The sequence below is a fragment of the Pongo abelii genome, chromosome 2, assembly GCF_028885655.2.
Source record: "Pongo abelii isolate AG06213 chromosome 2, NHGRI_mPonAbe1-v2.0_pri, whole genome shotgun sequence".
Lineage (NCBI taxonomy): Eukaryota > Metazoa > Chordata > Mammalia > Primates > Hominidae > Pongo > Pongo abelii.
In genome coordinates, this window is record NC_085928.1 from 188,442,207 (window position 1) to 188,463,955 (window position 21,749).

General features: G+C 39.5%; 1 long non-coding RNA gene across 1 annotated transcript in view; it reads left to right on the forward strand.

Annotated features, from left to right (window-relative positions):
• LOC103890314 (uncharacterized) overlaps positions 1-14,273 on the forward strand; it is a 38,099-nt gene extending 23,826 nt beyond the window's left edge. The window contains exons 2-3 of the long non-coding RNA XR_654645.4: positions 13,497-13,655; positions 13,977-14,273. This is a non-coding gene — a long non-coding RNA (uncharacterized LOC103890314). The remainder of the gene's footprint in view (positions 1-13,496; positions 13,656-13,976) is intronic.
• Positions 14,274-21,749: the final 7,476 nt, after the last annotated feature.

Below are 21,749 nucleotides of genomic sequence, written 5' to 3' on the forward strand. Positions count from 1 at the left end.
CCTAAATAGCCATACAAATATAAGTAAAAATAGAATGCTTGTTATTTTGATACAACTTCCAGGCAGGTTGCCCATCACTTAGCACCTCCCCAGAAACCAGTGTCTTCTCTAGACTTCTCTATATAGAAATGTGACCTAAGTAGAATTTCTGCATAATATTTTTAAGGGAGGAGTTTTGAGAAAGAGAAAAGTTATCTCAGAAACTAGAACTTAAAGTATAATAAAAAAAAGAGAGAAAAAAGGTATGAATGAATAAAAAATATTATGTTTCTGCTAGCAAACAATTTATATTATAACTAAATAGATAATTATTTTAAAAAGCAATTAATAAGAGACAGTTAGACAAGACCCTTTGGTTTAATGCTCTGCTGCTGCCATCTTGAAATTCTTAATGATTTTTAAACAAAGGATCCCATGTTTTCATTTTGTATTGGGCTCCACGAAATATGTCTCTACTCTTGCCTGTGATATGGGAGTCCTCAGATGGGCAGGCATTGCATGCACAACTGGTCAAGGAAAGCAAATGGAAAAGAAAGACTTAATCAGGCTTTGAATAAAATTTAGGAGGTAAATAATTTAGGCAAGGGGAGGGGGGAGACTTAAAATTCTGAATTAACATTCTTCCTGGGAAAACAGCAAAAAATGTAATAATAATAAATTAAAATTAAAGACTAAAATTAATCTCCCAAAATGGTTTCAAAAAATGAGTTACTCTGTTTAGGCTTTGCCTGTTTTCTCTGACTTAAATAGCTAGTATATTTACTTAAATCTACATTGTTGCTTCAGCTTCCAGAAAGGATTTATTATTGTACACAGATCATGAAATAAGTTCATAATTATCAGAGAATTCCACAAGGTGTCAGCCTCAAGCTAAAATGATAAATCCAACGCTGGGAAATAGTTTTAATTTTAAGAAATGAAGATTTGAAGTCTCCATTTTGAATTCCGTGTCTGGGGCCTGTAGCAATGTAGCAGCCCCTACTTGTTGGGTGCCTCGTACATGCTAGGCACTTAATATACATTATTTCTAATCTTTAAAATAACCCTGTGCTATGGTGTGAATGTTTATGTTCCCCCCAAATTCGTATATTGAAATCCTAAGCCCATTGTGATGTTTTCAGGAGGTGGGGCCTTTGGGAGGAGATTAAGTCATGGGGCAGAGCCCTTATGAATGGAATTAGCATCCCTAACAAAAAGGGCACAGGGGAGCTTATTTGCCCCTTCCACCTTGTGAGGATGCAGCTAGAAGACACCGTCTATGAGGGAGCAGGCCCTCGCCAGACACCGAATCTTCTTGCACCTCAATCTTGGACTTCCCAGACTCCAGAACTGTGAGAAATAAATTTTTCTTGCTTATAAACCACCCAGTCTATAGTATTCTGTTACAGGTGCCCGAATGGACTGAGATATCTCTATTGATTTTAATCCCCATTTTACAAATGAAAAAATAAGGTTAATGAGTGTTAGGTCAATTTCCCAAGGCATACAGCCAGAATCAATATTCAAAGACAAAACTATCTGAACCCAAATCCTGTGCAATTTCTGCCATACTGCCTCAAGGCCTCAAACAAACAAAGCAGTAAAAAGAATTCAAGAATGGATATAAAACAAACTCCGGGACTGTCTCCTGTCCAGGCTCTATTCTACAGCAGCTAAGGGTGCTGGACCGTCACACTGAACCTAATAAGCATCAACCCAGCAGCTCCTGTCTCCTGGGTTTTTTAGCACAGTAGGGCCACCCGCCAGGGCAACTCCCAGCATATAGAACCCTGCAAAAGGGCATTTCAATATCCATTGGTTTTTATCATCATCTATTATTATTGTTATCTAGTATTGTATAAGTTTCAAAGTAATGTTTGGTGTAAATCATAAGCATTAATATTACTGTTGCTTCCAGATGTTCCTGATTTCCCAATCACACCGGCAGGAATTTCTGCTCTCAGGAGCCTCCTCTATAGCTGTAGTTTCTTGACTCAGACCTACAAACTCAGCCCTTTGCCTTCTGAAGCTCTGGGGCCATTCTTCCCTTATTTAGAAGGTGATTCAATATTAAGCTTACTGCTGGTTGTTCTGGGCAACATTGAAGTTGAACCTTAGACAAGCCCCTCTCCGACCCATTGCTTTGTTGTGTGAACTTTAATCCCTGCCTTGGGAAGGCAACAACTAGCATGAGGATTAATATCTCTGGCTCTGAGTTTGAGTCCCAGTACCATCACTTTTAGGGTGACCAACCATCCTGGTTTGCCTAAGACTGTCCTTGTTTCAGCACCAAAAAGTCCAGGATCCCCTGAAATTCCTCAGTCACAGGCAAACGGAGATGGTGAGTCACCCGAAGTTTACTTCCTAACTGCGCAACCTTGAGCAAGTCACCTAACCTCTCAAGGCCTGATATGTAAAATAGGCAAAATACTAATATTTACTTTATCACGATTAGATGAGTTGTGTATACAGTGCTTAGCATAGAATAAGCATGCAATACATTTTAGTTAATAATATTACTCTTGGCCCGCTAGTACTCACTCAGCTCATCATTCTTCTAGGGCTCCTAGAACTGGAAGATTGCTTTGTTCTAGCCAATTATTTCCAAGAAAGGGAAGTCCTGCCCTAGAGCCCAAGATAAAAAATTGGGGCCCTTCCTGCCCTCTATCTACCCTTGCTTTTTCATTTTTCTTGTTCCTACGCTATCAGCTCTCCTACTTAACAAGCCTCTGGGAGCTCTTTGTTTTTAAGCATCAGTAACCATTTTGACAGTTCACACTCCCAAAAGCCTCAGTAACTATGAGAATGTCCCTCTAAAAAGGCAAAGCCAGTGATCATGGGCCCAGGAGGGAAGGTCTGAGCCTGGTGGTGCCTAAAATCTGAATGTGACTGAAAATGTACACCCTGATTCTATTCACGGGTATAATAACATGAATCTAGCCTTGAAAATAATTTTGTTGACTTGGCCAATAATCCTTCTCAATTCAACTGCATCTAATGTCCTGTGTAATTAATGATCTTTCTCCAGCCAGGCATTTAATGGCTGTCATGTTTGACTACACTTTGACATGTATATCTTCATCATCATTATAAATATTGCATTTTACTACTTTATAAAAAATTATATGCATAATTAGATTCTGTTTTATTTTATAAAATAACATTATTTTTCTTTGCAGCAAGAAAAGGAAAACATGGCTAGAAGTGGTGCCTGCTCTATTTTCTTTTTCCATCTTCCGTACACTTGTGTTTATGTTCAAACACATTAAAACTATATGTACATATTGCCTCACTTAGGAAAGCTTGCCAACACATTCTGGCTATATGTTATCTACTACTCAGGAAATCATAACCAAGAGTCTACAACTGAAAATAGCGTGCTTTGTTTCTATCTTCTAAAAAGATACTCAGAGTTTATATTTCCTCTTCATAGGATACTGTCACTAAATTTTTAGGCTTTGTCATTTTAAGTAAAATCAATACCTTGGGGCAGTAATATCTATATTTGATCCATCATCTTCTTGTCTAAAATGTCTTATTAAACAACTGAATGGCTTATTTGCACAGGAGAGCCATTTTGGATAATTTTTAATGCAAATTTCTGTGTAGCTCAAGTCTACCTTCTTCCCAAGGCTTGACTGAAGTTCTCAGGTTATTACTCAGTAGACTTCCTTCTTCCTGTTCCAGCCCAATTTCGAATCCTTCTCTGAGAGGGGGATACAAGATGGATCCCCAAGAGCTGCAGTCCCCTCTGACTCTGTGGGAGAGATTCACTTATCTACACAATATCTAGGCCGATTCTCTGGTTGGCTGCCTAGGCCCAGTCTGAAGAGAGAGCTGGGGATGGAGTATTTGCTAGTTCAGCTGGGGAGGCATCTGCATCTGCATCCCTGATCCACATGCCATGATTAAACAGGAACACTCAAAGAATTAAGGTATTACTACAGGTGATCTCTCTATTAACTTCCAACCTTTGGGTTTTATGACATTGTGATTTAAAATGAATGGACTTGAGCTATAAAAGTTACAATATACTCATGGTGAGGAATAGGTCTATAACGCTGGAATGGGAGGCTCTGGTTTCTGGAAAAGTCAATCAGGAAACGACATAGTAGGAATAGAGATGGCAGGAGCTTGAGGGTGGAAAAAGAGAGAAGAACTTCAAGGTACTTTCCTTTGACATGTTCGAAGGAAACGTTGACTGTGTCAGCATTACTTGCCCAGCACAATTGCCAATGTACTATCAGGAACACCAGAGGCAACAAAAAGGACTCACCTAATGAAAGAATATTGTCTTATTCTAAATCAATCAATCCTTTAATTAAAGACTTCTTGGTCCTATGCAGGTGAATATATCACCATCACGCCAATGCATGTTTTTCTTGTTGTGAGCATCTGTTCTTTGGATATTCCCAGAAATGAAACTTCATGGGACATAAAATCCTGCATCCTTAGGATGTTAGACCTAAGGATATTAGCTAATCATCTAGTCCAGCTCTCTCATTTTGCAGATGAGAGAACAGTTCAAATTGTGAAGCACAGGTGTATCCAGACAGGGCTTACCTCTCCAACAGGGTTTCAGGATTATAATTTTTCATTACCACAAAGAAGAGAGGTAGAAAATTACAGGTTTTGAATGTAATCATAATCCTTTAAAAATACCCCTTTCTCTTGATCTCTGAATTATTGTACCAGTTCCAATAAGTTAAGGTTGTCATTAAGTTTTAACTTAATCTCGAAAAGAACAAAGAAAGCTACATGATCTCACAAGGAGAAATACATGGAAAATTTTCCAGCTCATGGAAAAGTCCATGACTTTTTATACAATTATGCATTTGTAAATCCTAATTGTATCTCTGTGATCTGTATCAGCACACTCTATTGGAAGTGGCTCTCATTATGATCTCAGATCTAGCACAGAGTTCCTGAAGTACCTACATTTCTAGAAGACATGGAAACTTTCTGAGAGTCAGAAAGTTCTGTGCAATTTCAGATTAGTTCATTAGCATAATTGTTTCAACATTAAAAAGAAAGATTCAGGCAATTTAAGATGCTTATGTAGAAAAATATGTCTATAACTGTCTCCTCGACAATGTAACATGGAAGAACCACTGATTCACTGTCCAGAATCACCTCATCAATAGCAAAAAGAGCTTCCACTTCTTTAACTGTTGCTCACAAGTGTTGGCATCCTGCCTATAATTTCTTTCTTGAAGAAATTCTGTTCCATTAATTCTGAAATTCAGGCACTTCCACATACTCACTTAATCTTACACATCCATGCTAAGAATAATTATTTACTTAAAAATGAGTTGACGACTCTAAAGAATGACAGATGGATCCAGCCATACCATTTGTGGCAAGCATTCCAATCTTTGACTCAGTGGATTAATCACCACCAGAATGAAACACGATCTCACCCACAATACTGGATAAGGTATAACTAACAATGATATAATGGTATTCCAGACTTTTGTATAAATTTATTCCATTTCCAGGTTTGTTATATGACTTACTTCCAAATCAGAAGATTATCTCTGCTCAGAAAATCAAAGTTGATTGCTTCCCAAGAGAATAGAAACATCAAAGACAGAAAGCCTTGCTTTGATCTGGATTCCTCAAGGGTAGGGATGGGAGGATGAGTTCACCCAAGAATAAAACAAAACTTTACACCACGCAGCCCCCATCTGACTTATAAAGAATTTTTTCTCTCAGGCCTCATTTATTCACTCTTTTATTCATTTGGCCAACATTTATTGAGCACCTACTATATGCCAGGTACTAGGCCAATATCAGGAATTCAAAAGCAAATAAGCTATGTTCCTTCTCTCAAGGAGCTCATCATTAATCAGCCATGTTAGCAAATAATTACAGTGCTCCATTCAGGCTGATATCTACAGTAAATGCTTATGTAATTCATGAGCAGATCGCACAGATCAACCTTCAATGCTTTCTGTACTTATTGAATTGGTATTAGTATCTCTGCATGTACCCTCAAGACTAACAAGTTCATACTTTAGATGATTCTATCAATAATGCTTTGCCTTTGACTAAAATAATCAATACCTGACCACAAAGATGCCCAAAGTTATTAACCATGCAATTTCACATCTTTCAGGAATTTAATCCCCCACTTGCTTCTTCCTCATACACATACACACACAAAGCATTTGTCTCACAGTGAGTTAATTCCTGAGTGCTTTTTCAGGCTCCTTTGGCCTATAGATAGCATTCAATTACAGTGACAGGCAGTGAGTCCAGTTACCACCTGATTCCCCAAAACACTTCAGGAACATCAGATAGGTAGCTCTTGACATCGGGAAGACTGATCGCTAAACCAAATCCTAGCCATAGGACTGGAGCTTAGAGGTATGAATTTACTACTTGTACAGATGTTACAAGATCAAGAAAATAGTCACTATTATTGAGTCCTTATCATAAGCCAGGCACTGTGTGTTAAGTATTTAGCAAGTATTATTTCATCCTCACAAAAATGAGGTAGATGCTGTGTATTAGCCCATTTTCATGCTACTGATAAAGACATACTGAAAACTGGGCAATTTACAAAAGAAAGAGGTTTAACCGGACTTACAGTTTCACATGGCCAGAGAGGCCTCACAATCATGGTGGAGGGCAAGGAGGAGCAAGTCACATCTTACATGGATAGGTGCAGGCAAAGAGAGAGTTTGTGCAGAGCAACTCCCGTTTTATAAAACTATTAGATCTCGTGAGACCCATTTACTAGCACAAGAACAGTATAGGAAAGACCCACCCACATAATTCAGTCATCCTTCACTGGGTCCCTCCCACAACATGTGGGAATTATGGGAGCTACAAGATGACATTTGGATGAAACACAGAGCCAAACCATACCATACTGCTATTATCCCCATTTTAGAGATAAAGCAATTGAAGTCAAATAACTTGCTGAAAGCTACATAACAGTAAGTGGTGAGGCCCTGATGGAAAGCCCAGCATGCTGACTTCAAAGCCCACTGATTAGGAGGGCATAGTTAAAGAAACTGGAAGCCAAGGTCTTAGGGTGGCACTATTAAGACATCTGAATGCTGACTTTAACTTTTCATATTTCCTTTGAGGACAAAATTTTCCTTAGATTTTGATGAACACCAAGTGCCATGGCAAAAGTCCATTAACCACACAATTTTGTCTCATCTTAGTAGAGCCTGATTTGCACAGCCAACTGCTTCCAAATTTTACTGTTTTTGCTGTATCACAATGGCTGTTTATAAAGCTTTTCTCTGGTACAGATGTAAAAGACAGTAAGGAGTTCTGAAAGGATCAATAGGACTATAAAAAATAGATTTTCAAGTTTTAACATCTCTGTCTTATTAAAGTTAGCCCTTTATTTATTTATTTATTTAGCTAGGAGTGAGTACAATGTTGATTGCACCTGAAGAACATTTTATATTCTGTTTCAGAAGCTTGTTAACACCTTGCTTATTAATTAGAAAATAGTCTGGGTGCCTTGTATTCAGGCTAGGAAAGAGACTCCCATTGCCCTGAGGCTCCACTAAATCAGAGCACAGAGCCAACCACCTTTAACATCCAAAAATGAGCCTCTTGGACATATCAAAGTAAGTCTAGTTGAGAGCTGTGTAGCAGACAGCCACAGGGCCCCACCATGATTAATGGTGTCAATATGAAGTCCCATGTCTGTCATCTGGGGGCAATGTTTGTGATAATGGCATATTCCTCCTTTCAATTCTCACTTTCCTCTTAAGGAAGACTGTTCATTTTTATCCTCTGAGCATGTTCCTAACAAGACGAATGTACCATCACACGTTTAAGGAGGAAGAAAAAAGGGCAACTGCAGAAGTTCAAGTAAAAAATGAAAGCTGAATCATTCTCAGTAATATCCCAAATTTATATCCCTTAGTATCACAAACTGAATTACCTCTATAAACATTAGTTTAGAAAAACAACTTTTCACTTACAGCTGCATGGTGAAGAACCACATCACATCCATACAGGAAGGATCTTATTTTCAATCTAATGTGCCAATGGCAGTTTCCAATAAGAAGAAGCAATTTGCCAGCCTTGCCAATTACAATTTGTCCTTGGCTGAAGATGACAGCAAAGTCTGTGCCTCTGGTTCACTGAAAACATCAGAAAGATATCCCTAATACTCAGTCTGTTTCTCTGTGAAGTTAAGCGTTAAGGAGGTGATTAAAATTCAGCTTAACTTTGGTACCAAATCAAAGGAAAGACATTGCTATCTGATGGTAGGAGAGGGTTTCAAAACTATCCAAAGCAGCAATGACATGCATTTACATTCCAAGCCCTGTGGATGACATTGAAGCTTGGTGCCTCCAGTTTCACCCTCGCCAGGAAGTGACTGTTCTGTATCCTATGGATATAGGGCTAAAGGAGGTATCGACACTTACTGCACACAGATTGACTTAAACATGCAGCTCTTGCCTCATTTAATACCTCTTTTATTAAAAGATGACCCTTGGCCATGAAAGAAAGGTCTGGGAAGAAATGGCTCTTATTGTGACACTGATTTTCTGTGTAATGATCAGAAAATTATTTTCCCTCTTTTTGCCCAAGCTATAATGTTAAGACACATCAGAGAGTTGACTTGTGAGGTTGCGATGATGACAGAATCACATGAAAAAGCAGATTGGAGATATCTGGTGTGTTAATAGGCTTTAAAGATAAGTAAACCGATGACACCCAAACAATTATCCAAGAAAACACTTTTGAAGTTGATCTGCAACTATTACATCAATGCAACACTGGATTATTAGTGTGAGGAAGTGGGAGACTTTGTTTGCTAATTAAAGGTATTTCTTATGTCCTAACAATGATTTGACGCACAGGAAATTAAGCCTAAATTATCTCCTCTGGTTCAAGCATCAAATAAATGTTTTAGGGAGAGACATGATCTGGTGATTTATTTATTAATTCAATAACCCTTCATTGAATGTCAACTCCATGCCTGATTGGCTTCACTAGAGGCACAAAGGTGAGTAAAACTGGGCTCCTGCCTCAAAGGACTTGCAGAAGACTGAAGGGGGCATACTCACTCACTTGGAGGCTCACACTCTCCATGAGCTGCCTGCCCACTTTCCATGCTGATCTCTGTGGGAACACACTCTACTCCATTTTTACCTAATTAACTCCTACTTATCATTCAGATTTTAGCTCTGTGCCTGGCACATGGTATTTGCTCAATAATTATTATTGAATGAATGACTAAATGAACAAAACATCATAATACAATACAAGAAGTTCTCAGATACAGGAGGAAGCAAACAGCTCCTGGGTACTGGGACCATGGTAAGGCTATCAAGGAAGGCTTCACAAAGGACATTTGAGCTCGTGGTATTTGAGATAGATTTTGAATGGAATTGAAGGGTAAATAAGGACAACATGAAGAGAGGGTTACAAAGTGGTGAGAAAAGAGGAAAACTTATACTAAACAAAGGGAACATCATCTGCAAAGGCATGAAGGTATAAATGAGAATGAAGTGTTGGACAAACAGCAAGTTTAGGATGACTAAAACATAGAGCACATTGAGAACAGTTTAAACTGGAAAGTATGTATGAACTCTATGTTGAAGGCCTTAGATGCCATAGTTAAAAGTACTGATTTTTTTCCTAAGGTGATGGGAAGTCTTTGAAGGCTTATACACAGGTGTATCCATTGAGATTCAGAGGCAAAGTAAGTGAAAAATAATAACCACTCTAGCTTAAGGAGAAAAAGAAGAATTTATTAAAGAATATTAAGTAGTTCAGAGACACTCTGGCAGAGACTGTGAGTTCAGACTTAGAGGCTCCAGCAAAGACCACTGAGCACATACTTTAGCGGTCACATCAAGACCCTGGGCACTAGTCAGCAAAACCTCCACCAGTACTCTAAGAAAGCCATTCCTGTCACCCTCAACAGAAATGAATTCCACACAGCACCTCCTTCCTCCCATTGCTTTTTTTCTAATCAAAGTCATGCTCATATTCTTCAGATTGGCCCAGGTCGTATGCCAGCACCATAGCTGCAAGGGAGACTGGAAAGTGAATTTCTAGCTTCTATCTAGGAAACCATGATGTGAGAAATTCCAAGCACAGAAAAGGTATTTCAAAGAAGCTAAAACGCTACAAGTCATAGAAACTATCCACTGCCACATGGAAGATGCATAATCAAATTGACATCATAAAAAGATTCATTTGGTAGCATTATTGAAAATGGATTGGAGAAGAGGAGAGTTGGGAGACAAGGGGATCAATTTAGAAGGTTAGAGCAGGCAAGAGACGAAAAGAACATAGACTTTAGTGCTGACAGTGGACACAGAAGAGTGAACACAGAACAAGGATATAAGATCGTAGGAAGCAAGAACCTGGTCTGTCTTTTCACTTCTGGAACAACAGCACATAGCAGGTGTTCAGTAATTTTTGCTTTTATTGTTAAAGGGTAATTTACATACAATAAAATTCACCTTGTTTGTGAATTTTGAAAATTGTATATCATAATGTAACCACTACCACAATCAAGATATAGAACAGCTCCATCACCCCCTAAATTTCTTCATGTTGCCCTTTTGTAGTCAATCTCACAACTCCAACCCCTGGCAACCACATACACACAGTATGTAACCCTTCGAGTCTGGCTTCTTTCATTTATCATAGTGTGTTTGAAGTTCATCCTTATTGTAGTTGTATCAGTACTGTGGTACATTTCTGTTTTTTCCTTAGTGATATTCCATGGTACAAATATACCAGCATTTATCCCGGCCTCAGTGGAAAGATATTAGAGTTGTTTCTAGTTTGATGGAAAATAAATCATCCATATGTTTGTGCCAACATAATTTTTATTTCATTTGGGCAAATACCTAAGAATAGAAGCACTGGGTCATATTATCAGCATATGATTAACTTAATAAGATGCTGGATGTTTTCCAAAAGCAATGTATTAGAGTTTAAGTTACTCTGTATCCTTTCATGTACTTGAGATTGTCATTTTTTAAAGTTATTCTAATAGGTATCCAGTAGTACCTCATTATGGTTTTAGTTTGCATTTCCCTGAAGACTAGTCATGTTAAAAATCTTTTCATATTCTTATTTATATTTGATTGATCTTTTTTGATAAGATGTTCAAATATCTTGCCATTACTGTTAAATAAATATTTGATGAATTTATAAGTAAACTTACACTAAAGATATTTAGGAAAATAAAGTTCCCTCCACCTGAAATAATTGGACATTGCTAGGGAAAGGGAAAGGATGGGGTTGAGAAGCACACCACACTTTTAAGTGAATATTGATTAACAGAGTTTAGCTAAAGGATTTAGAAAGCATAACCAAAGATGGCTGTTCCTGAGCCTAATTAATTATTACAATTCAATAGTGTGCACCCAAACCTAAAATGCATAGAACTGGATAGCCTAATAATGCTTCCTAGAAATTTTCTGCATTTGTAAAAACAGATAAACTTCTATTAGTTTTTACCTCCTTCTTGTAAAATAAATAAATAAGTCTTGAAAGCCAATCCCATATCATTCACCAGGAAATGCTAGCAGTCGCTCAGTGTTTGCTCTACCAAAAAGTACTAAATAAAATATTCAATCACGAGAAAGAGAAATGTAAAACTGCAAGCTGTAGGCCCCAGAAGCTAATTAAATGGTTGGTCCTTTGTAATCACCTTCCCTACAGTTAAGGAAGCTGAATAGCAAGGTCAAGAGATTAGACTTTGCTGCCTTCTGAGTCTGTAGGGAAGGTGATTACTTCCAGGATCTTGGACAGTAGGGGATAGCTAATAACTGATGGAAGAAGAGTTGCTTTCTTTGCCTAGGACTTCCAGATTATAAAAATAACACTGTAGGTTGCATCTGAGCCAGGCCAGCACTCCACTGGGTCTCTTGCTGCAGCTGGGAATGAAGATTGCTGCATGGCCAGAGCAGCTGACAGTCGAGGGAAGCTGGAGCCGAAGAGTAGACATGGGCCTGCCAGCATTTGGAAGCTTCGTGAAAGATGAACTAATCTTGTTCTCCATTTAAACAGTTATAGTAGAGCAGTAGACATCAAGACAAATTGAAAGAAGAAAATAAAATATAGAATACATATCATAGTGTTACTGTGAAGTAAAAACATTAGCTGAAAAAAAGTGCACTGTCCCTTGAATCAGCCCAAGCAATATTATGAAAAGGCCAGGCTAGGAGGTGTGAATTTTCTCCATCCTCAATTGAATCTTCCACTGGAGTAAAACAACAGTGTGGAGACTTCAAAGATCACTGATTTCAGCCCTCACTTCCTTAATAATATGCGTGATAGAAGGGTATGAGAGAGTTTATGACTCCCCATGCACAGGAAATTATTTGGTGGCATTACAAGTTAGAACTTGGATCTGGTGATTTGCCACTCAGTCACCCTGCCAAAAATGTCAGCGAGAAAGAATGCAGCCCCAGTATGGGGTCTGTAACTACACACTTCCCAAAATTTTGTATAGGGTTTTTGATGAAGCCTTTGCTTTATCCCACCCCTTTCTCTGCTCTTAAAAAATAAGTAAGTTACCAGAGAACTTACCATTTAATAATTTTTAAACACATGTTATACTTAATATAAAAAAACACCGTATTTAGTGTAAAGCTAAGAGGGATGAAAGAGAAGAAACAAAATTAATAGAAGAGAATTTCTATAGCATGGTCTTGTGGGAATGGCTGTATCTGGAGTTAGGTGTTAGTCCATGAACTCGGGAAATACTCCTGGGGTTCTGTTTGTTACTAAAATGAACATGTTAATGCTTTCCTATTAGGGATGTTGTTGGCTTCTCCAGATCTCCAGGATTGTGCACATTCTAGGTCACACTGTTGCAGGACTTTTCCTTAATTCAGCTAAAGATGGGGTGCTTTGTCCCACGGCCATGAAAATTCAGGCTCACAGACAATTTGAATGATGAGTGAGACAGGGTTTTATTGGGTGAAGAGGAAGAAAAGGGGGAAACAGGGACTCTTGCTAGGTCAGAGTCCCTTCTAGAGCACTTCACGCCCACTGTTCTAATCCCAGGCTCCACACAGGAAGAGGAGGAGCCAGACTCCTCCCTGCTACAAACATCGTAAACTTCATAAGGCTCCATCTCAGTGGGCAAGCTGGCTGGAGTTTCTCTGAGGACCCCCTCCCACCTGGCTGTCTCAATACTGCCTGGGCATAAAATCAGAAGCCATGGAAGAGAAATCTCCCTCTTCCTGGAGGACCTATTTAGTTCTGCATTAAATAATTTTAATTATTAATTTTGTATTCAAATAAAAACAGATAATAGAAACGAATGCAAAATTTTAAGAAATTTAATGTAAATTACACGATTTTCAAAAAATTGAAGGTTGTGGCGAGTTCCTTTGCCTGTGCCTTCAAATATATTTTCTCTACTTCACAAACACAAATGAAAACAAAACTCACACTCCTGAGAAGTGGCAGAGTTATTCAGTGAAAAGAGTTTTAGAAAGGAAACATTTTGCTTGTCTTTAATACAGTTTCTTTCTTTCCTCTGACAAATTGTCTCTAAGGTGGGAAACTATATGCGCATGCTTGACACAACTTGAAAACAATACAAAACAACAAATCACAATTGCAAAATCATACAACGCAAATGGAATCACAGTCCATACGGGAGACCATGAAAGAGAGTGCATTTGGTGGGCATATTAAGCTGATATGCAGACCCGGTAAGTTTCCAAAGTGTTCTGGGACTAAATCAGGAACAGGAATACACAGATGGAAGCCCATACTTGGTCGAGGTTGGTTCACAGCAGAAATGACAGTTTAAAGATCAATAACAGTCCCTTGTTACTGAGAGGGCACCGTTTTCACATTCAGAAGGGCTTGTCCCTGGACTAGATAACTGCCCACAGTTATTTTTCTTCAGTAAATCAAAGCTATCAATTACAGCCTCCTAGAGCAGCTACTCCAGCTGCTGTAGGATAGACAGGGCTGAAAAGGAAAATCATTGACTGTGCATAGCTCCTTCTGGAGTTGTTTCCTGCCAGGGATGGTGTCAGACAAGTGCTGAAGGCACTGTTTGTTTCCTGCCCCCATGCTGAGCTCAGACCACAACCGAATCCAGAGCCTGCCATTTATCACTTGACCACGTACATCTGAACCTGCAAGACCCTTGCACAGCCTTCACTGAGGTGTGAAAACTGACAGTTTCCTTCTCCTGCCACTGGTTCTGCAGCAATTAAAGCTTTTTTGCTATTGCACTCCTATTAGTCTCTTGGTTTTAAAGATGCTGCTTACACAGTTAAGTGTGTATTACCAAACTCTGAATTAAAGTGCTTTTACAAGCCACAAGAAAACCAGATTAAGCTAGCAATTTTTATAAGAAAATGTCTTAGTAAAAGGTTCAAAAACAATGGCTTTTTGAGCAGAAGTTTGAATTATTTACAAACAGTAATGATTTTTAGAAATCATTTGTTCAGATAGTAACTATTGATTGCTACTTTGAGCTAGGCACGGTTCTAACCTACACACTAACACTATTTGATAGTTGTGCACATGGATTAAACTTAAAAGAATTGTTTAAAAGTAAATGATTAATGCATGCATGTAAAAAATAAGTTCAAAAATACTCGAGGACAAAATGAAAAGCAAATGCCTTCCCCGTGACTACCATTCCCATACTACTATTAATAATCTGTTAATTCTCCAGTCATTTTTCTCTGTGTACAATGTGTGTGTGTGAGTGTTTAAATATAAACTGTTTGATAGTGTTTTTGCTTTTGAAAAAATGTCATAATGCTATAAATACAGTTTTTTGACATAACTTTTTAATTCAGTAATGTATTGTGGGCATTCCTCCATGAATCATACATATCTTTTTTATTCTTTTAACAGCTATATAATGTTATACAAAATTAACCTACCTTATTTCCCCTATCAATGAATATTGAGTTTTTTTCCAACTTTTCCCCATTACAACAAGTTAGTTATCCATGGGCACCCTTGTATTTATATCCTTGTGTATTTGGGATCGCAATTCCTCATACTCCTGTCAGTATTGGAGATTATCAATCTTATTAAATTTTTGCCAGTCTAAATCTTTTTTAAATGCATCAGTTAAGAAGTTTATTTTGTTTTTGATGTAAGAGATGGGGTCTCATTCTGTTGCTCTGGATGGAGTGCAGTGGCAGGTGTGCAAGTGTTCATTGCAATCTTGAACTCCTGGACTCAAACAATCCTCCAATCTCAGCCTTAAGAAGCATTTTTAGTGTCTTCAATAACATTTCCCAATCACTATTAAAATTGAACATTCTTTCATTTGCTGGCCGTTTTCACATGTGTGTTCTACAAATTGCCAATCCATATCATGTTCTTGGCTCCTCCACGAGGCTGAGCTCCAAAACACAATGCTTTATCTTTTCATATTTGTTTGTAGAATCTTTTCATAGAGATATCTGTACTTAGTCTTCCGTATATCTTTTGCAAGTCAGGTTATTTTTTTTTCCTATTTGTTTTCTTCTGTCTTCCATGCTGCATATTTCCAATAAGACCTGTTCCCACTTGACTGTTCTTATTTAAAAGTGAAGCATTTAAATACAGATTTAAAACTCTGGGTGCAGAGATGGAACTTGCCAAACAGCGGACTTCATTGAGAGGTCTAATGGAAAACTGATTCTTCCTTGAGGGACCCCAGCATATTATCTGTAAGTCTTTTCCCTGAAAGTCCCCAGTTTTTGCAGAAAACAATCTGCCTCTGCCTGAGAGAATTGGTGAGGTGTAAGCTTTTCACAGATATTCTGGAAGGCTGTCAAGGGAAGTGAACTTGGGATTTCACTTTTCAACATTCAGACTTTTAACTAATTCCTCTGTTTTCAGGCTGGGTCGTTACGCCTGCCTGTTCTCTAAGTTAAAAAGATCTCTGGCCAAATTTCCCCAGAGTATAAACAAGCCCATCTTCCCCTGCTGGGAAGATGGCATTCACCTGGTTTCATAGAGTAGAGGTGGGGAGCTGGGGTTCTGACTACCCCTAGAGCCTTTTAACCAAATGTCTCAGATTCAGCTCATCCCTTACTCTAGTGCTCTATGGTCCCTGGTGCCTCTATTTCTGAATCATTATGATGCTTTTTGATGAATGAGTGTGCTTGTCATGGATATCCCATTACGAATGTACTCCGTTTTTGCAATTCTTCCAGCTGTCTGCTTTCCATCTTCTAAACTCTTATTAAAATCTCATGTCCACTATTGTTTCCTCTTTTGTTTTATTTGCCCTCATGGGTTTACACTTTCAAAATTTTTTTTACTATTGCTTTAGTGGAATGAAGGATGGGAAAAAGATAAAGTTCTGAGTCCAGTGGCTCCTGTCAATCTTTCCTAAGACTTGTCTCAACTGCAGATATTCCTGTGAGTGTCTGTCAAACAGAAATCATCAGCAGTTCTCTTTTGGTTTATATATCACATTAACTTATGTGACAAATTTTCCTAAGTGATCCTTATAATTGGACAGAAAAATTGGGATCAATAGAAAAAGCCCTGAACTAGAAATCAGGAAATAGGATTCAGTCCTGATCCTGCTATGAATTAGCTCATTTTCATGGAGAAATCACTGTACCTCTTAGAGGTTCAGTTTGTTGGTGGTGGTGGTGGTGTTTTCATCAGTAAAATGAGAGGGTTTAACTGCAGGAGCACTAATGTTTGTTCCTTAATTTATAAAGTGATGGTTCTTTGAATGAAGATGTTGAGACTCATAGCAGGATAATTCTGGATCATGGGGCATGTCTGAAAGATGGAAGTAACTCATAGAATGCTGCAGCCTAAGATGCTGAAGCGGCTACACTGTCTGGGGTATATACCAGGGGTTCGTAGTCTAGCACCAGGAAAAATTAGGACACGGACACGCACAAGGAGTTTAGGAGCAGAGGTTTAATAGGCAGAAGAAAAGAGAAAGCAAAACAGCTCTCTCTCTATAGAGGTGTCACCCGAGTGCAAAGACTGGCTGGCAGTGGATGTGCCGGATTTTATAGTCCGGCTTGAGATGATGGTGTCTGATTTACATAGAGTCCACAGATTGGTTTGATCAGGTGTGACGTTTACATAGTGTGTGGGGAAGGTTGGTCAACCCACCCTAATCTTATTATGCAAATGAACTCTCTCTTTGGCCTGCACCATCTTGTCTGCTCCTTACTGTACAAGTGGCTGACAGAGAAGGGAAGATGGAGTCGCCATCTTGAGGATGTCTAGTCCCTAGTCGCTGGTGGCATTCATTCGTGCAAGCTCCTGGCTTGCCTGTGTATGTCTGCAGGTCGACTTTACAGGCTGTTATTTGTTAGAAAATTATTTGGGGCTGCTTTTCATTAAAAAGAAAAGCCTTACCGAGGACTCCCATACTCTTACTATCTGCCTAAGTGATTGCTTCTTAACTCCTATACCAATGCCACTTCACAAAGAGGCAACATAGTGCAGAAGAATTTGGAGATTTGGAATCAGAGACCCTGTGTTCAAATCCACAACACATAAATATAATTGAGTAACAGCTGTGTAACTCCAGAGAGCCTCATTTTTCTCACCTGTAAAATGTAATTTATAACACTTATTTTACAAGATTTGTGCTTTTCTGTTTTTAGGGTGCTTTTGATCATTGTAATCTGGAATTTTCTGTACAGATACTCTGAACAACTTTTCTGGAACACTTATGAAATACATGATTCTCTCTGATGCATGATCTGATGCACAAGAACCCAACATAACTCAGGGTGGGACTTGGCTATAATGTATTGATATGGTTTGACTGTATCCCCACCCAAATCTCAACTTGAAATGTATCTCCCAAAATTTCCACGTGTTGTGGGACAGACCCAGGAGGATGTAATTGAATCATGGGGGCCGGTCTTTCCCATGCTATTCTTGGGTTAGTGAATAAGTCTCATGAGATCTGATGGGTTTATAAGGGGTTCCTGCTTTTGTTTCTCTCTCATTTTCTCTTGCCACTGACATATAAGAAGTGCCTTTCACCTCCTAACCTTGATTCTGAGGCCTCCCCAACCATGTGGAACTTTAAATCCAACTAAACCTCTTTTTCTTACCAGTCTCTGGTATGTCTCTATCAGTAGCATGAAAAAGGACTAATACAGTAAATTGGTGCCAGTAGAGTGGGGCATTGCTGAAAAAATAACTGAAGATATGGAAGTGACTTTGGGTGACAGGCACTGGTTGGAACAGTTTGGAGGTCTCAGAAGAAGACAGGAAAATGTGGGAAAGTTTGGAACTTCCTAGAGACTTGTTGAATGGCTTCGACAAAAATGCTGATAGTGATAGGAACTATAAGGTCCATGCTGAGGTGGTCACAGATGGAGATGAGGAACTTGTTGGGAACTGGAACAAAGGTGACTCTTGTTATGTTTAGCAAAGAGACTGGCAGCATTTTGCTCCTGCCCTAGAGATTTGTGGAACTTTGAACTTGAAAGAGATGATTTAGGGTATCTGGTGGAAAAAAATTTCTAAGCAGCAAAGCATTCAAGAGGTGACTTGGGTGCTGTTAAAGACATTCAGTTTTACAAGGGAAGCAAAGGATAAGTGTTTGGATAATTTGCAGCCTGACTATGCGATAGAAAAGGAAAACCCATTTTCTGGGGAGAAATTCAAGCCAGCTGCAGAAATTCGCATAAGTAGCAAGGAGCCTAATGTTAATTTCCAAGACCACGGGGATTGTCTCCAGGTCATGTCAGAGACCTTCACAGCAGCCCCTCCCATCACAGGCCCAGAGTCACAGGAGGAAAAAGTGGTTTCATGGGCTGGGCCCTGGGTCCCCGTGCTGTGTGCAGCCTAGGGACTTGGTGCCCTGTGTCCCAACAGCTCCAGCCATGGCTGAAAGGGGCCAATGTACAGCTCAGGCTGTGGCTTTAGAGGGTGGAAGCCCCAAACCTTGGCAGCTTCCACATGGTGTTGAGCCTGAGAGTGCACAGAAGTCAAGAATTGAGGTTTGGGAACTTCTACCTAGATTTCAGAAGATGTATGGAAATGCCTGGATGCCCAGGCAAAACTTTGCTGCAGGAGTGGGGCCCTCATGGAGAACATCTGCTAGGGCAATGCGGAAGGGAAATGTGGGGTCAGAGCCCCCACACAGAACACCTATTGGGGCACTGCCTTGTGGAGCGGTGAGAAGAAGGCCACCATCTTTCAGACCCCAGAATGGTAGATCCACTGACAGCTTACACCATGTACCTGGAAAAGCCACAGACACTCAATGCCAGCCTGTGAAAGCAGCCAGGAGGGAGGCTGTACCTTGCAAACCCACAGGGGCAGAGCTGCTCAAAACCATGGGAACCCACCTCGTGCATCAGTGTGACCTGGATGTGACCTGGAGTCAAAAGATATCATTTTGGAGCTTTAAAATTTGACTGTCCCACTGGATTTTGGACTTGCATGGGCCCTGTAACTCCTTTGTTTTGGCCAATTTCTCCCATTTGAAACAGCTGTATTTACCCAATACCTGCACCCCCATTATGTCTAGGAAATAACGAGCTTGTTTTTGATTTTACAGGCTCATAGGTGAAAGGGACTTGCCTTTTCTCAGATGAGACTTTGGACTATGGACTTTTGGGATTAATGCTGAAATGAGTTAAGACTTGGGGGACTGTTGGAAAGGCATGCTTGGTTTTGAAATGTGACGACATGAGATTTGGAGGGGCCAGGGGTGGAATGATATGGTTTGGCTGTGTCGCCACCCAAATCTCAACTTGAATTGTATCCCCAGAATTCCCACATGTTGTGGGAGGGACCCAGGGGAAGGTAACTGAATCATGGGGGCCAGTCTTTCCTGTGCTATTCTTGTGATAGTGAATAAGTCTCACGAGATCTGATGGGTTCATAAGGGGCTTCTGTTTTTGTTTCTCTCGCGTTTTCTCTTGCCACTGCCATGTAAGCAGTGTCTTTTGCCTCCAACCATGATTCTGAGGCCTCCCCAACCGTGTGGAACTGTAAGTTCAATTAAACCTCTTTTCTTCCCAGTTTTGGGAATGTCTTTATCAGCAACATGCAAACAGACTAATACAGGTATGCTAAAATTGTTTAAAATGTTTGTGCTGTGGGAAAATGTGGGGAGAGACTGCATATTGATGAGTCTGGAGCTAATATATTGGATTGGAACGTGGAGCTGCCCTCTGAGGGTCGGCATCCAGTTTTGGTTAATCTGAGGGGTCTGCTATCAGCATTAAAAGGTCCAATTCAGTTGGCAGGGCAGAACCGCAGAGGTGCAGACAATGCATGAGCCTTGAAATCAGGCAGCAGAGGGTGCAAAGACTGTGAGTAGACTGAGCTATTCAGAGCAGAAACAGTCCTGCTCCAAATCTGGTGACTAGGGATTTAAAAAAGTCATCTCTGAAAAGAGAGACAAGACAGAAGGCCAAGTCTCAGCCAAGTGGGCTGAGGCTGTGAGGACAGCTTTGTTGTTATAGCAGGAACTTAGATATCCAGCTTAAAAATATATACAGTACTTAGGCAGAGGAGCAGCTAGTCAGGATGAGCTCACATGGCTGGGTCAAGAAAACACCATGGCACGATATGCTTGCACATGTCCAGAGCGCCCATCAGTGGCCATGCAGCCAAAATTAAACCCAGCTTCCTTCTACTTCCATATACTGTCTGCCTTACCCTAGAATGGTCCCAGAGTTGTACAAAGCTATACCTGCAGCGATCTCAGTTGAGCTAGGCTTGAGGAGACAAAATGCAGGCATAACCATTATACCCACGTTGACTTTGCAGCTCAAACAGAGCACAGACAACAGTTAACTGCATTTTAGCAAAAAGTCAGGGAGGACACTGAAAGGAGTGAAACTGTTACAGGTGTTGCACAATGGACTTAAAAGAAGGATAAATTGTTCAGGGCGAATAGCTTCATGCTTATCCCGGTAATTCTCTTCTCCAAAAGGGGAGTGGCTGGCAGAAGAAAAGAGCTAGATGAATGTGTTAAATATCAAAATTTCAAAATATGAAATTAAGATAATTTCTTGGAAGAGTGTGATCTAAGGTATGTGAATTCAATGAGACTGAACAAAGAAGCAACCAGTCTGTCTGGGACTTTATCACTGACTCTGAATGTTTGGTTTGCTGAGTACCAGGCTTTCAATGGAGACAGAAAAGAGCAATATTTTAAAAAGAAATTTTATTTCACCATTGGTAATCAAGTTTATTAACATTCTCAAAGCTCATTTAAAAATGAAATTTCAAAGAGCTGCTTCTGTTTCAATTACTCAAGCTGATGGGTCCATTTTTGATGTGTCATTTCTGATGGATTAGGCCAGTCAACTTGCACAAGATTATAAGTGTCACACAGCATAGCATTAGTAATGTCACTGAACAGGGCATACATATCAGTGATGACTGTGCCAGAGAAGCTGTTTTATGGAAGACATATGCACCTAAATATGGATTTCTCACCTTTGATTCTTTCTCTAGAACTTCATTTTCTCTCAGTTGTGTTTTCTCATATCTTATATCTTGGCATCTTAAATGCCTTTCCTGCATGTTTTACCTTCAGTTTGCCCATTTCCCAGAGAGAATTGATTAGTGAAAAAGCTTTTTTCCTAGCTTACCTTGCTCAGCCTCAATATGAACACTGCAGGAGAAGAAGACACACATGAATGGCTTGGCTTACCTTGTTGAAACTTAAAAAGTACTCAAATAGTATGACTGAAGTTTCCAGGGCTTTTACTGCTGAACCTGTTTCACTTGAAGTTCTTTTCCTTTAAACAATGAATATTGAGTCAACTACCTTAAAAAAATTATAAAGGTATGATATGGGGTAACTCACAGCACAGAGTGGAAAA